Source organism: Echinops telfairi, unplaced genomic scaffold, assembly GCF_000313985.2.
Source record: "Echinops telfairi isolate 266 unplaced genomic scaffold, ASM31398v2 ScPeMD7_9;HRSCAF=40, whole genome shotgun sequence".
NCBI classification, from domain to species: domain Eukaryota; kingdom Metazoa; phylum Chordata; class Mammalia; order Afrosoricida; family Tenrecidae; genus Echinops; species Echinops telfairi.
Window position 1 is genome coordinate 56,939,296 of NW_022103906.1, and position 14,954 is coordinate 56,954,249.

The window sequence follows — 14,954 nt, forward strand, 5'->3', positions numbered from 1 at the left end:
GCTCAATAAATATGTGCTGAAGACCTGAACAAATGAGTGAGTGAGTGAGTGAGTGAAAGAACCCTTGGAGACCCTGATTCCAGAAGTCGGTGGTCCACGGGGCAATCCACAGTGGGAGCAAAGACTCAAACCCAGGCAAGTTATCTCCACAGTCTGCACTCCTGATGGGCTGTGTCCTGCCTTTGCTTGGAACACTTGTTTTTGTTGTATCTTTTTTGCTTTTATTTACTGCATGCAGTAGGAGTTTGTATGTCAGTTGCATGATTTGAAATATTAGATTCTCAAGGCTAGTTTTAGCTACACGCCCAAACTCTTGCTGGCCCCAAGACTAGAAGACACTACCTTAATAGGAATTAGTAAAGGAAAATAGCCCGTGGGGCCAGTCAAATCAGAAATAATGCAAGAGAGCTAAGATACCGGTTTCAGAGATTGGCAAGTCAGGAAAAGGCCTCCATCCTTGGAGGGAAGTGGCTGTGTCAACTATAAACGGCTCTGAAATATAGGAGATAAGACCAAGTCAAAACAGGCCAAGATCAAGTTGAGGGCAGGGTGGAGAGGTGGGGCTGGGAAGGATGGGTATCCCAATAATTACCTCAGTGTTAACTCTTGGAAGCTGATCAATGTGTGATTTGTGACTGTGTTTGTTCGCTTCAATGGACCAGATTTAAAATTGATAACAAATATAAAAAAGTATTTTTAGTTTACTTGGTATAGTGTCGTAGTACAATATCCAAGCCAATAAAGCAAGTGTTTATAATGAAAAGGAAAAGTGGGGGTGAGTCTCAGATCTGACTCTCTACTCTAAAGGACTCGGGAAGCAAGAAATATTTCATGAAATTCTTATACCCAGTGGGATTGTGTGTGTGTGTGTGTGTGTGTGTGTGTGTTTCTGAAAGGCCTATGATCAAGGGTGAGCACTTTGCCACTGTGTTGGCACATCCCTCTGCATGTCTGTATCTTCTGGTCTCTCCCAGTTCTTTCTTGAATAGTATTACATCTCTAAATGCGGTTTCTCTTCAGTGTCTTTATGCTGTGTGATCTATATCCATGTTTACATCGGTGACCATAGACATCATCGTGGTTAGGCGTGTTAGGCAATGTCTAGTTAGACTTCCAGTGAATATTCTGATGCCAATGGATCAGTCCCTGCACCAGTGCCAGTCTGGGGTGCTTGTTACACATGCTGCCTTCCCAATATCACTATGCCGCAGCGCAGGCTGGGTGACCTTCAAGCCCTTCTTGGACTAGCTTCCAGCGTGCTTTATGCCAAGGCCACAGATCATTCTTGCATTGGAAATTATTTTTGCCCAAGCCAAGTGGAAAACCCAAGCACCATAAATGTCTTGGCAGCGTTACTCCACAGTGATGTTCCATAGTCCAGTCCCCGTGCCAGTTGAATTCTGATGAGTGCATGCGCTCCGCTCACTGCCATTTGTCGAAACAGAGTGAGGCATTGCCCGTGTCCACAGCAATGGACGGTGTGCGTACCCCGTGAACGTGCATCGCCTATGATTGTTGGCATAGACGAAGCCTGAGTTTGAAGTGTAGACCAGACCACCACTTCTCTCTGCTCCAGTCCCCGTAGAAGGCGCACACAGCAGACTTGTATTTCTGTTGAGGGCTCCAGTTTTGCATCATCTATTTTTTATAGCACTGATACTAAACCAATTGCAGCAAACGAAGGGTCTTATTTCTGGCTTGGGTGCATCCCTATACTCGTGCGTCCTTCCTAGGAAGCAGAGTCGCTGTGTTAGGTTTATCACTCACCATGGGCGACCCTGTTCAACAAAACGTAAGTGTTTCTGAGATGCCTGATATTTTCAAACTGTGAGAAACAAATGTCCCCATGAGGAGGGAGAGGGGACAGAAGTGGAAAATGTACTGGGTACATGTTGTGGCAGGCGAAGAGCAGGTTAATTTGCTTCATCTACCAGTCTCTGAGCAGACCGTTTATCTTTTTAAAATAGCGGCTTACTGAGAAGCAACTCTGAGGCACTTCAGACTACTTTCCTGTGCTTTTCCTGGAGGGGGGGTGTCTGTCCTCATCACAGCGGGCTCTTCAAATCAAATGCACTATCGTCTTTAGATCTGACCACGGAGTACAAAGATTTGTGAGCTAGATTTAGATAAAACCATTTATGAAGGGCCATAAGCCCCCTGGAGTTCTCCCTCCACCCCAAGCACAAATGCAGACTTTAAAAATGACCATGCTCACTCATTATAATAATTGATATCAAGTTAGCATGCTTTTTTGCTTATAGTAGAACTACCAACAATTCGTGAAACGTCTAATAAATGACCATATTTTAAGTTGCAAATGTTAAGATTTAAATCCGTCTGTAGCATGTTTCACCAGATCCTCAATATTTTTCACAGGGCTAATGCCAATTTATTTCTGCTCAAAGATCTGACACATTTTAATGTACAGGGATTACTGGTTTGGTTTGGTTTGTTTTTCAAGCATGCTCATCCTTTGTCCTGCTTTGAGACTGTAATGACCATGTTTCGCTGGTAAAAAGAAAATAACCAAATCGGCTGATATGCCTGGCTCTCCTTCCAGTCGTCCTTTATCTAGTAACGAGAGCGGTGGAAACAAGTCCACCCATAGCTGCATTATTCACTTTCTGCGAAACCTGGCAGCTCATTTGCAAGATCACACTTTTTTAAATGCTTGCATGGTCTTGAAACCGGAACAGCTGAACCCCTATGAACCCAATTAACGATGCAGATCGAGAACACATGGGCTTCCCTTACAGTGCTATTGTTTCCAAGGCAGTATTTTGGACAAAGACAGAAATTTCCTCTTATTTGGGGCTTTCTAATAGAAGGGTATAATATGGAGGAGGGGGACAGGAAAACGCAGACTTGCTAGTGTTACAAAACCAGCCTGGCTTCCCACTGAGACTCAGAGAAAGAATGAAAGGCCAAAGGTTTCATCGTCATCATATTAAGAATCAAATTAAGTGAGGACCAACTGGTGGCATGTTTCAGACGCTTTTCCTGCACGGCGATTTGGTTCAGTCCCATGGGGCATTTTTCTAACCCCTATTCGCAAAAAATTAGTTATGCTTAGAGAAGAAAAATCCTAGACACGGGGCCAGATATGTTAAAGGGGTGACAGTTTTTTGGCATGGAATAGAAAGAAAAGAGCTCATTTTTTATGAAACATTTGGCAGCGCAGGAAGCGTTCAACTATTTCTGAATTTGCCCCGTCGCAACCCCCGGCATGTTTTGCTTTTCTGCTTTGGAAGAAGGGAAATCTCCGTGTGCGAATCCCACCGCTGCCCTTCTCCTGCCGACGGGAGAAACAGCGGAAACTCCCGCTGCAAGGCCTTGCTTGGCATGGGCACTGCGCAGAACGGAAGCACGTGGAATTCCAGGAAAGAACTGAAAACAGCCAGTTTCTCAAGGAGAAAAATAAAAATGACCCTTGGAGGTTAACAACTCAACATGTACCCTAAACTTGCTTCCAATACAGGCCATGCGTTCTTCCAGGGTCGGCAACATAGCTGTCTGGTAGAACACTCCAGAAACAGGCTGCTCCCAAAAGCGGGGGAACAAAACACGCTGATAACCGAGCTTCCTTTGACTCCCTTCAGTGCCGCAGCTTCTTGCTCAGCCCTTTTTTTGACCCCCGAGAGTGTTATGTCCCAGAAAGCACTTTTAAAAAAAAAAAAATTGTTTTATTGAAAGCACTTTCATTGACGTCGTATAGTAGTGTTTCTATGCTAGCAAACCACGGTGCACCTTATATCTTGTCTTTGAAAACAAAGAAGGTGTTCCTACGCCTATATGCTAAGTGGAATTTGGAAAGGTTTGTGCGTGACAAAGGAAACTTCATTGTCCCCTTGCCCCTCCCCTCCCATTTTGCCTCAGAACTCAGCCTGAGGTCTAGATGTTCCGAAAGGGAACAGAGACTATTTTTGTGGGCACTGTTGCTACACCTATAGGAAATTCCTGTAAGTGTTTCACACCTGCCCACTGATCACATACATAAAAAGCCAGCCCTCCCTTGTAAAGTCGCCCTCCTGGCGCTCTGAGTTACATGATCAGAGGTTCGAACACACCGGCTGCTCCATGAGGGACAAAGAGAGGCTCTCTGCTCCCTTAAAGATTTAGCCTCAGAAGCCCCCGTGCGGCTGTTGAGGGTGACGATGAGACGAAATCAGCAGTGGGGCGTCCGTCTGCTTCAGCCTCAAGGATCTCGGAACTGTCCGAGTTCTGCAGGTCATCCAGCTCTGGAGAGAGCAAATGTGTTAAGGGTTGGTTGTTTGTGTATGTGGTTGTTGATTTGTTTTTAAATGGCAAATTTCTCCTCTCCCCACCGCATCTTTTTTTAAAATCTAGTTTCTCTGGAATCTCAGTGGTATTGTAAGCCCGGGTTTTCGTGAGCAGGGCAGACATCCCAGGGAAGGTTAAACTAAAGAAGCGGGCACATTCTGGACACTAACTGGGGGAAGAAGAGAAAACCAGCCCCTGGTGGTCCCCGTCGTCCTCGGGAGCCTCGAGCTCCCCTCCAGCCCCGGGCAGACAGCAGCAGGCCTGGACCCTGCTGCTCCCTTGTCCTAGACCCTGAAAACTTGAAAAGCTGTGAATGTTCCAAGTTTAAACGCCCAGTCAGAGCAGTCACTGATAAAGCAACTCCTCTCTCGATCTGTCCCAGGAAAACAATGAAAAGAGTGTGTTTTGAAAGCATTTAAACTTGCTGGAAAAGGAGCAAATGTGCACAATCTCCATGCCAGTGAGCGTGGCCAGGTCTTACCTCGCAACTACTATTCTTTGGTAAAAAGGAAGTTAGCGGCTTGGTGCAATAAGGTTGCTGGGAGCTACCTAGAACTTGGGGCTTTCTATTGTGCTTTACCTGGCAGGCTAATTTGCAATACAAATGCTAGCACTGGAGGCAAAGGGAGAAATGACACTCCTGCGTATGATATTGCTGGGGAAATGGTTGAGGAACCTGCAAAGGCTCCTAAATATGGACTGTCGGCTTTCAGATTTGGCCAAGTCACTAGTCCAGGGTGAGCCATTGTGCCAATTGCTGTTCTGTTTCCTCTGCTGTGAGAAGAGGGGGTGAAGGAGCACCGAGTATGACCCAGGAGTGCTCGGGGGCGCAGGGAGAGTGGGGATGTCCATGTGACCCTAGGTTAAGACAACACCTGGCTGTAGGAGAAGAACAAGACTGGAGAACTGACCTGCCTGGGTTCAGATCCAGGTCACCTGGATTGGGTACCATCCATATTACATGACTTGAAGCAATGGAGCATTTGGCCTGATCACTCAAGCCTTTGGGAGAAATATTTTGTCCAAAGCCTCATTTTCAAATCGTTAATATAAAAACAGAAACTTAGGTCACAACCATGAAACATCATTGGCTTCACTTCGTCCAGAAAACTCACCTTTCCTTCCCACCCTCTCCAAAGTTCTCAGCTCCTCAGTGCCCCAGAACACCTGTTCTTTCATGACCACTCACAGGTCAGGGATGGTTTGTTAAGGACAGAATGGATTGACTACTTGCTTTAATCCAGATTGCCTTTGATGTAGATAGATAGATAGATATTAGATAGATGATGATAGATAGATAGATAGATAGATAGATAGATAGATAGATAGATAGATAGATATCCCCATTAAACTGAGTTCAAGCCCAGATTTGCACATGAAAATTAGTCATTTTTCCTGATGACAAAACTAAAAAGTGTGTTGGTATTGATTCCTTATTGACTCAATACCAGAAAACTCAATAAATGATGAAACAATCACAACAGGCCGCCATAGCAGAGGTCACCTGCCCATGAATGCTCAGCCAAGGAGCCCGTGTGTGGGATGTGTACCCAAACTTGGGCCTGTGTGACAGCCCGTCCATGACTGTTTTCACGTCTGCAGAAGGGGTGGGGGGGAGGTGTAATGTAAAGTTGGGGGCGGGTAATAGGACCTACCTCACATGTTACTGGGAAAATATGCTGAATCCAGATACTCACAGATCTTAGAAAAAAGCCTACCATTATAAGTGTTGAGTATAGTAAATACTAGAATTGTGTGGCTTGGAATTCAGAAACACTGAAGTTGTGTAATAAATTAAGTTATAAACTTTATCTGGATATTTGTTTATTAAGATGGCTAGACAAGCTGAACTCCATTAAGGTACATGCGTAGAATTTCAGCAGTCTGTAGGCAAACAGTTATTTTGGTCCATCACAGGCTAAAGGACAAAAACACACATGTACAACACGGTCAAATAGTCCCAGGATGTAGTCCTGGGGTGGGAATTTAATGAAATTATAACATGGAGGTGGGCTGCGTCTTTCCTGTGAGCTGGATCGCAATCTGATATTATTTATAAATAGGGAGTTCAAACAGAAAAACAAAGACGTGCAGGAACATGAGGAGGCTTGTGCCTGAGTGTGTGTGTGTCTATGTCTCTGTGTGTATATGTGTGAGTGTGTGCAATTGGCCTACTTCCCCCTTGTTGTGAGAATTATTCCATTTAATAGGTTAAAAAATATCCCTCTTTTTCAAAATTTGCAGATACCTGCAAATTGGATTCTGCCCAGAGTGGGGAAAATAGTTCACTATAATTCACTTGAAGCAAATCTCCCAGGATGTCAAAACGGGGTGTTGTTTAGAGGATTGAGATTTATCACCAGAAACAGGCACTGCCTCCCCAGGTAAAGTAAGAGGCATCCCTCAGGAGCGGGTGATTAGTCTTCCTGAAGGGATGTAATACCGGGCAAGTCGGCTCTGCTCCCCAAAAAGCTCTCCCCATCCCGTGCCCCTCACCTCCTCCTTGAACTGCAATTCCTGTCTTCTGTCATTTGAAGTTACGACTGGCTTAAAATCTCCTATAATTTACCTGAGAGGGGAGCAAGGTTTTTTCAGCTTTTCCCATTAGTATCAGTGGCAAGGTAAAGGCCTGCGCCCCAATACATTGCAAGGGGGAGTTTCTGAAGGGTGCTTCTCAATTGGTGTGCAGGGTCTGGACAGCAGACATTGACGTTGTAAGGGAAGAAAGGATTATCAAGAGCACATATCATAATCAAAGGATCGAGAAAAGAGGTAGCTAAATCAGGCTCCGCCGCTTCGTCTGAGGTGAGGGAAGACCGCAGGACACTGGGTGGGGGCAGGGCTGAGATCTCTTCAAGAGAACTGACTTGTTAGGCCAGGGAAAAAGGGGTTGCCTCCCCCATGCCCTTTGCATCTCCTTCCACTTCAGTCCCACTTCACACATATTTGGGAAGGAACAGAAAAGCACAGAGGTGACGGAAGGGTGGGGGGCATAGGATAGGGAAACGTAAGCATTGGGTTCTATTCTCATAGTATGATCATCACATGGGAGGGTTTGTTAGAAACATTTGTTAGAAACACCGGGCAAGGAAAGAGTAAATGAAATCAGAGCAGATCCAAATCCCATCACAGGCTTCACTCAGCCTCCATTTACCCTCTTTGACATCACAAAGGAGCCACTGGGGGCAACAGTTAATGTAACCCAAAGATGGTCAACTCAACACCCACCCTACCCCCAGAGCCTCCATGGGAAAGGCCCCGGTGACCTCCTCTTAGAATCCACCCTGTGGGGCAATCCTGCTCAGGCCCACTGGCCCGTGGGTTTCCACCAGTCAGAATCCACTGGACAGCTCCCAGCAACAGCGTAATTACTACCCAGTGACTAATTGTGGTCTGTAAGAAACTACAGAAAATGACTAGGATTTTTAGAGTTTCATTTTCATAGACTGTTGAAATTTTCTTTCTGAAACGTCAGTGCAATGGTGAAGTTGTGTTTTCCTCAACTGAGTTCGCTGCTATTTGGGTTGTTTTTGTGACGCAGGACAGAGCCCGCCCATGTATTTATTATGACATTTCTTTTCTAGAGCCAGAATAGGACAGAGTCATATACCATTGTGATCTGGGTGCATTTCTTCAGAAGGTATGCTGGACTCGGGGAATTGTGTCTGTCTGTCTGGCCTGGGGCTGACAAGGCCAAGAGGAATGTATGCATGCTTTGTATCAAAACCATTTCTCAGCCAAGTTAAGGGAACAAAACGGTGGGCACCAAATAATACGAATGTGCTCAGACCTCTCCTTGGCGTTGCTTTTCAACGGCATGTCCAGCAGAATGGAGGTCTTGAGAGTCTGCATGGATCCACTGGGTTTCTGCTAATCCCCCTGTAGGAGTTGTAGCCCCCAAGCAGGAGGCCAAGGGGGTGGAGGGAAGATCAAAGCGGAGTTATCAAGAACTCAGTTTTTTTCCTGTATCGTGATTGGGGGAGGGCTCGTGTCATCATGAACTATTGAGCACGGGGTCATGGAGAGCAATGTGAGAAACTGACTGAGCTCCACCCTAATCCCTAAGCATCCTTCTCCTTTGCTCCTTCTCCCAGGCAGCCATTTCCAGTGTAGCTTCTTTCTGTTACAGCTGATGTTTCTTGCTCAGCGATGCTTCACTCAGGGATGTGAAATGCTCCCAAAGCCATGCACGCCCCTGGTATCGACACTCTAATCCTGTCCACCCACCTGTGTTGAGTGTCCCCTGACACACACACACCCCTCATCCCATCCACATGCGCCCCAGTGGTGGATAAGAGAGAGGCCCCAGCTCCCCCCACTGCCTCAGTCTGCTGGGAAGTCTTCAAATGCTTGAATATTGATTCCAGGGCCTCCTTGCTGTCTTGTTTTCTGAAATCTCCCTTAACAAATATCTGAATTCACTCCACCATACACCATCGTGGAATCTCCCCCAATCGTGGCCAGTGAAAAAGCAAATTCATTTCTGTCTCTTATCCCTTTGGGTCAAATCGGTTTAAGCTTTGGCTTGCAAAAGAAGAGTCTGAGAGGATGCATGCTAGCCCCTTCTAGACACTAGTTCATCCTGGCAGCTCCAAGGGATCTATAACAAGTTCCTAGCACCCCCTTCAATGCCCAGTCTCACGACTCATCCACTCCTGCGGACTCCTGGCACTGACCCACCCTGCAGGGACCACGCCTCCCTCAGGCTGTTTCTGAGTGGGGCCTGAGCCCCAAGGACTACTCTGCCCTCACTATCATCCAAACTTCCTAGGCTTGCTGCAAACCAGCAGCCCCCAAAGCCCTAAGGGAAATCGGCAGTAACCTGTATGCCTGCCACTTACTTTTTCCAAAGAACTCAGACAATGTGTGTGATCAAGGCGTTCTCTTGCCGAGCAGTTGGCTGATTGGAACAGCCAACCTTTTGGTTAGCACCTATCCACTAAAGTGTGGTGGCACCAGAGCACCTTAAAAGCCGGACTCAAACCCACTGCCGTGGCATCCATTTCAACTCACAGCAAGCTGCATAGGGTTTCTGAGACTGGAAATCTTTATGGAGGCAGGTAGCTTCACCTTTCACTAGAGGAGTGGCTGCTGGCTTTGAATCAACAGCTCTGGGGTGAGCAACCCAATACTTACAACCCGACAGGGCCACCAGGTCTCCTTAGGCCACCCTTCTTGCCCATCCTTGCTTTTGTTCTGTGTGCGAAGCTTTCCCTTCCTGCACTTCACTGAGGGCCATGGGTTCCTCTGCAGCCTGGTGTGTCCCCTTTACTGTCCCGATATTGCAGCACTACAGTTTCCTAAAGCTATCTATTGCTGTTAACATACTCAAAATGCAATGAATTTGAACACTTTATTCTGAGCAGTTATTCTTTAGCCTGTAAGAAAATAATTCTGATTTTTAAAATTTTAATGAAGGACAGAAATCACTGAAAATAAGCGAGTTCCAATGAAGTGTATGAGGAGAAGAGGAGAGAGAGACTGGCGATCCACTGATGGCTAATCTCAACACTGATGGAACATTGTACTGTGATCAACTTTTAGCAGCTTACTAGGTGGTCTCTGGCCTAGCTGCTAAAATTTTTAAAAATTGGGGAGTGTTGGGGGTGTGGGTAAGAAATATTAAAATTAGTTCCTCAAACCAAACACGCTGTAATTGAGTCGGTACTGATGACTCACAGCGACCCTGTAGGATACGAAAGAACTGTCCCTGTGGGTTTCCAAGACTATACGTCTTTATGGGAGTAGAAAATCTCATCTTTCTCCCAAGAAAAAGCTGCTGGTTTCGAACTGCAGACCTTGTAACTCTCAGCCAAACATGTCACCACTATACCACCAGGTGTCCGTTATTTACTTATCTTTGATATTACCACGCAAACAAATGATATGATCATCAGTGTCCACTGAATTTTCATTTTCTCCCAATGTATTACTTTTAGAAGAATAATTTTGATTTTTTTAAATGGTAAATCCGGTTTTAAACTTGCCGATCTTTCATGAAAAGAAATCAGATAGAATGGTGAGATTGATGACTTGTTTTGCTGTAGTCTTCATTGTCGTCCACGATAGTCATTGTTTTCCCTGCGGGGTCACTCAGCTCCAGGCGCCTCCGTCTGCGCATTGGTTTGAGTGTGAATCCAGTGGACCTGAGTAAAAGGGATGGTCTACGTTCTAACATCCCTGCTTAGTCGTTGTGTCAGCTTTCCTACCAGGACACATAGAATGGACTGAAAAATAAATACAGAAGGCTTAGTTAGGTATGGCCGTGCAAAGACATTTTATCAATATTTTGATAGGTAGACACAAGAGAACGAGGTGTGAGGTGGGTATTTGCAGTATGCCAGATTGAAAGCTCGTTGAATTCCTCATTTGCATTCAGCGTCGGAGCTGCGTTCCGTTGGAAGGAATGTGCTATTCTAGGTTCCAGCTCCTCTCGGTCGTAGGTGTGCAGCATGAGAGTCGTGTATTTAAATCTGTCATGAGGAGACTGTGTGCTGAGCTGTGCTCTGTATATTATTGATGAAGGGAAGACTTTAAATTAAGCACCAGGAATGAGTTTTAAAGGGGGAAAGAATGAAAAGGGCTTGGATGCTTGACTTGGAGGAAACTGTGCAAAACAAGGAGTGGGGAGAGTCATTTGTTCTCTGGCAGAAGAAACCCACCCTGCTTAGTGGTCTCCTTGTGGAAACACTCAATAGATGTTGATTCTTTTTTAAAGAGAGAACTTTATTATTATACCAGTAGCAGACATGCATGTGGGTCAGGATAAGACCACCCCTGGGTTCCGTGGTTGCTCATACTTGCTTACCTGCTGTGTGCTGGCAGACCAGGTCCCCAACTCGCAAGGGCTCAGTTTGTCACTTCAGGCAGCCACGGCCCTGCGCAGCACCACTCAGGTATTCTAGCTCAGAGGATGCCTATTACCACCTGGGCCTCTGCCAGGAGGAAGAGCTGCTTGTCCTTTCTTGGAAGGGCTTAGGGAGATTTTGCTCAAGGACAGCCTATCAGCCACAGAAACACTGAGTCATCAGTGTGCTATTACAATTCATTGAAGGCATTATGCTGTCTTTAGTTGGAAGACCCATGAATACGTTGACATTTTTCTCAGTTGTCCTAACAGGTCCCCGAAGAAGGAGGAAAAAGGAGGCTAACTTGTCTCCAAGGACTTGGAAGGGGCACCTCCGGAACCGTCACGGCCCCATGCTCCCAGCCCAGTGCTCTGTCCAAGCAGCACCAGAGAAAGATATTGTAACCATCATGGCCCCATGCTCCCAGCCCAGTGCTCTGCCCAAGCGGCACCAGAGAAAGATATTGTAACCATCACGGCCCCATGCTCCCAGCCCAGTGCTCTGCCCAAGCGGCACCAGAGAAAGATATTGTAATAATCTTACAATATCTGAATATCATGAAGACATTTTTTAATTCAACCCATCTTCCAGATAATTATAGTAGCATTTGGGGAGCTTTCTTTATTCTTTTTTTAAAGTCATGTTTATCTTATATAAAATGGCAGTTACACGGTTTACATTAATATGCCTCTTTAATTTTCACACCAGTTTTTCTAGACTATTTTTCCATACCATTAAATATTCTTTCAAAATTAACTAGCTGCACCGGCAATTATTACAGTAAGTGAATTACTTGCAGGGAAGTTTATGGAGAATTATTATAACAAATAAGTAAATTTAAACACATCCCAATAATTGAATGTTAGCATTTTACTGGGTAGGGAAACAGTTTGTACTCAGCCAAAAACCTAAAGGTTGGAGGTTTGAATTTATCCAGGGGAGCAGTCCCACCCTGTAATGAACAGAGTTGTTATGAGTTAGAATCAACTCAATTAGTTTGTTTAAAAGAGCCAGAGACTCTTCTAAACTGACTTGTACTTTTCACAGTTTTCTCTGAAAAGCATTACATAACTAACTATACAGTACGTGAAATGTTATATGGGGGTTTGAGGATTTTTTTTTTTTACAAAATAGATCATAATTCTAAACTTGGGCAGAACCATCTGTAATGTGAATCACTGGACTCAGTCAGAAAAAGAAAAAATTAATAAAGTGTTGCCAAGCAATTAAAGACCTGCATTATTTTCCGTATAGCATTGACTGAGAACTAGAGTCTGAGTTGCTGTTAGATTGGCTGACTTTCTAGAGTTAACTGTCCCAGAGCACCCATGAAGGAGCCCTAGTAGCATTGTGAGTTATGAGTCAGCTGCTAACTGCAAGGCTAGAGGTTCAAACCTACCATCTGCTCCTCAGGACAAATGTGAGTCTATCTGCTACTGTCAAGATTTTAGCTTTAGGAAGCAGTTCAAATCTACCCCATAGGGTTGCTGTGAGTAGGAACGGTCCCTCCGACAGTGGACTTGTGTTGCATTGTGAGTGTCCTTGCTTCCTGTGCCTACCACAGCCCCCACAGCAGATGCAGACTGAGGGTGTCATTTCCCAGGCAACATAAGTACGCGCAGGCCACAAAGGCACTGAGCAGTCGTGGTGCTCTGTACTAATCAAACAACGGGAGAAGACCCCTAGCACTGCTCCGAGGGAGTATGCTCTCTGAATGATTAGAGCGTTTGCTCAGAAGCCCTGGAAATGATGGATAGGAAGTCAATGAGAAAACTCAACTCTCTTCATTTTTCAATACACCGAGTTTAAAGTTTTGAGCATCTTGACTAGCAGCTATACTGGTTGAATGCCTTAGATAACATAGATTTTACCACATATGAATATAGAGTGAAAGTCCTTTCTATGAACTAGAGAGTTAGCCCTTCTGTAGACAGACAAACAATGGCTACTTCCTGAGTTTGCATCCTATACCTGTGTCAAAATGCTTTACAAATATTATTTAATCCTTACAATAACCAGTTAATGGGGGAAAATATATTATCTTTTCATTCCCTTGGTCCATATCTTTTTTTAAAGCCTTCTTCATCTCCCTCCCTTCTCCCCCTATGCTGGGGTAATCATTATCCTACTTTATAGCTGAGGCAGGAAATGTTGGAGGGCTGACATCATATATTCATCCACTTACTCTTAAAGAACACATGCATTTGAATCCTACTATGCGGCAAGCAGAGTCACAGTGGAGTGGTGGGTAACATGTTGGGCTGCTAACTGCAAGGTTAGCAGTTCAAAACTACCAGCCACTCTTTGGGAGACGGATGAGGCTTTCTACTCCCATAAAGAGTTACAGTCTCGGAAACCCCCAGGGGCAGTCTTACCCTGTCCTGTTGGGTCACTGTGAGTCAGAATCGACCGCCTGGCAGGGAGTTTGGGTTTGGAGTTTTCTGTGGCAAGCCTGGGTTGGGTGCCTGAGAAACCATTAGGAGCACAACCACCGTCTCCGGCTCCGCAAGGAATTGTGGGAGGCACACAGCTGGGTGTTCAGTCTGGTCTGCCCTTTTCCTGTCCCTAGCAGTGTAATTTGATGAGAAACCTGTGAACGATCAATCCCAGGAGAACCAGTACAGAAAAGCACATCTTAATTTATTTTCTTTACCACTCGAGCATCACAGTAATTACCTAACGAAATGGTTAATTGTTTTTTACTAACTTTCAAATAATCAAAAGCATTGAAATATAAAACGATTTAGGAACTATAAGTGCTCTGCTCAAGAGCAAACGGGGTGGGGGGAAGCAATTACGGAATTTAAAGACCTTCCTGGCTTCCACTGGTACATGGGTAGTAGTATGTTGATGATGAATCATTAGCACCATGTCTTGACTCTGACACGCACTGGCCTGGCTGTAACCGTGACCACACAAGCTATGGTTTCATTAGTGCCAACTGTGGACATTCCTAATCACCTGTCCACTGTTCAGAAGCGATGAGCATTTGCTTTCATTAACACCTTTGATTGCATCAGCGTTGATTGAGAGGAGCGACTCCGTTAGTAGCCATGGAAACAAGGCCAAGGAGTACGAAGAGAAGTGTGTGCTCTCCCAGATGTGGCCGCTTTTGTGGAAGCATCTGGTCAGGGGCCCTGATCTGCTAGAAGTATACTTAACTTCTCTCAAGACAAACCCATTTGTTTCTGCCTTATCTTCCCAATGGTGTGGATTCACAATATAAATATAAAACACAGCAACCCAATACTTACCCACGGGACCCTATGTTCTTTCCAGAAATGTGTCTCATAGTTAAAGATGCATGTGCTAAAAACAGACCCTCCTCTCAGTGGCATTTCTACTGCTTCTATTTCTGAAGTCCCTGGTCCATGTCCAGGATCCCATACTAGATTTATGTGTTTCTATTTTCTTGTTTCACTTTGCATAATTTTCTAATATGAATACATGTATATCTATAGGGTGAAATGTATAAAAAGTGACATTTAAAATTAATAATTAACTGTATTTATCATGTTTTAAAAACTATATATTCTATATATCCTTAGTTGATTTAAATATATTTTCCTAAGCATCATTTGTTCAGTTTAAATAGTCCAGGTTCCATATCAAGTTTTGTTAGATTGTTTCTTTTTATTATTAATATTTTTAGATTAAGTTTCGTTGAGGAATAGCTCTGTAAGTAAGTGATCCATGAGCACTTGGTGTATTTTTTCGATGGAAACTCAAATTCTATCACTGCATTCTTTTTGTACTCAGCAAATAAATAAACTGAATGGGGAATGCAAAGTGTACCAAGCATAGTCCCTGGTCTCATGAAAACAT

At 44.7% G+C, this 14,954-nt stretch overlaps 1 long non-coding RNA gene across 2 annotated transcripts in view; it reads left to right on the top strand.

Moving 5' to 3' along the window:
* The window catches only part of LOC123521325, a 92,008-nt gene that overhangs the window by 38,563 nt on the left and 38,491 nt on the right, over nucleotides 1-14,954 (top strand). The window contains exon 3 of one of the 2 annotated variants that reach the window (XR_006679779.1): nucleotides 7,866-7,924. The exons of the other annotated variant lie outside the window; for it this stretch is intronic. This is a non-coding gene — a long non-coding RNA (uncharacterized LOC123521325). Of the gene's footprint in view, nucleotides 1-7,865; nucleotides 7,925-14,954 lie in introns of those variants that run through there. 2 annotated transcript variants of the gene reach the window in all.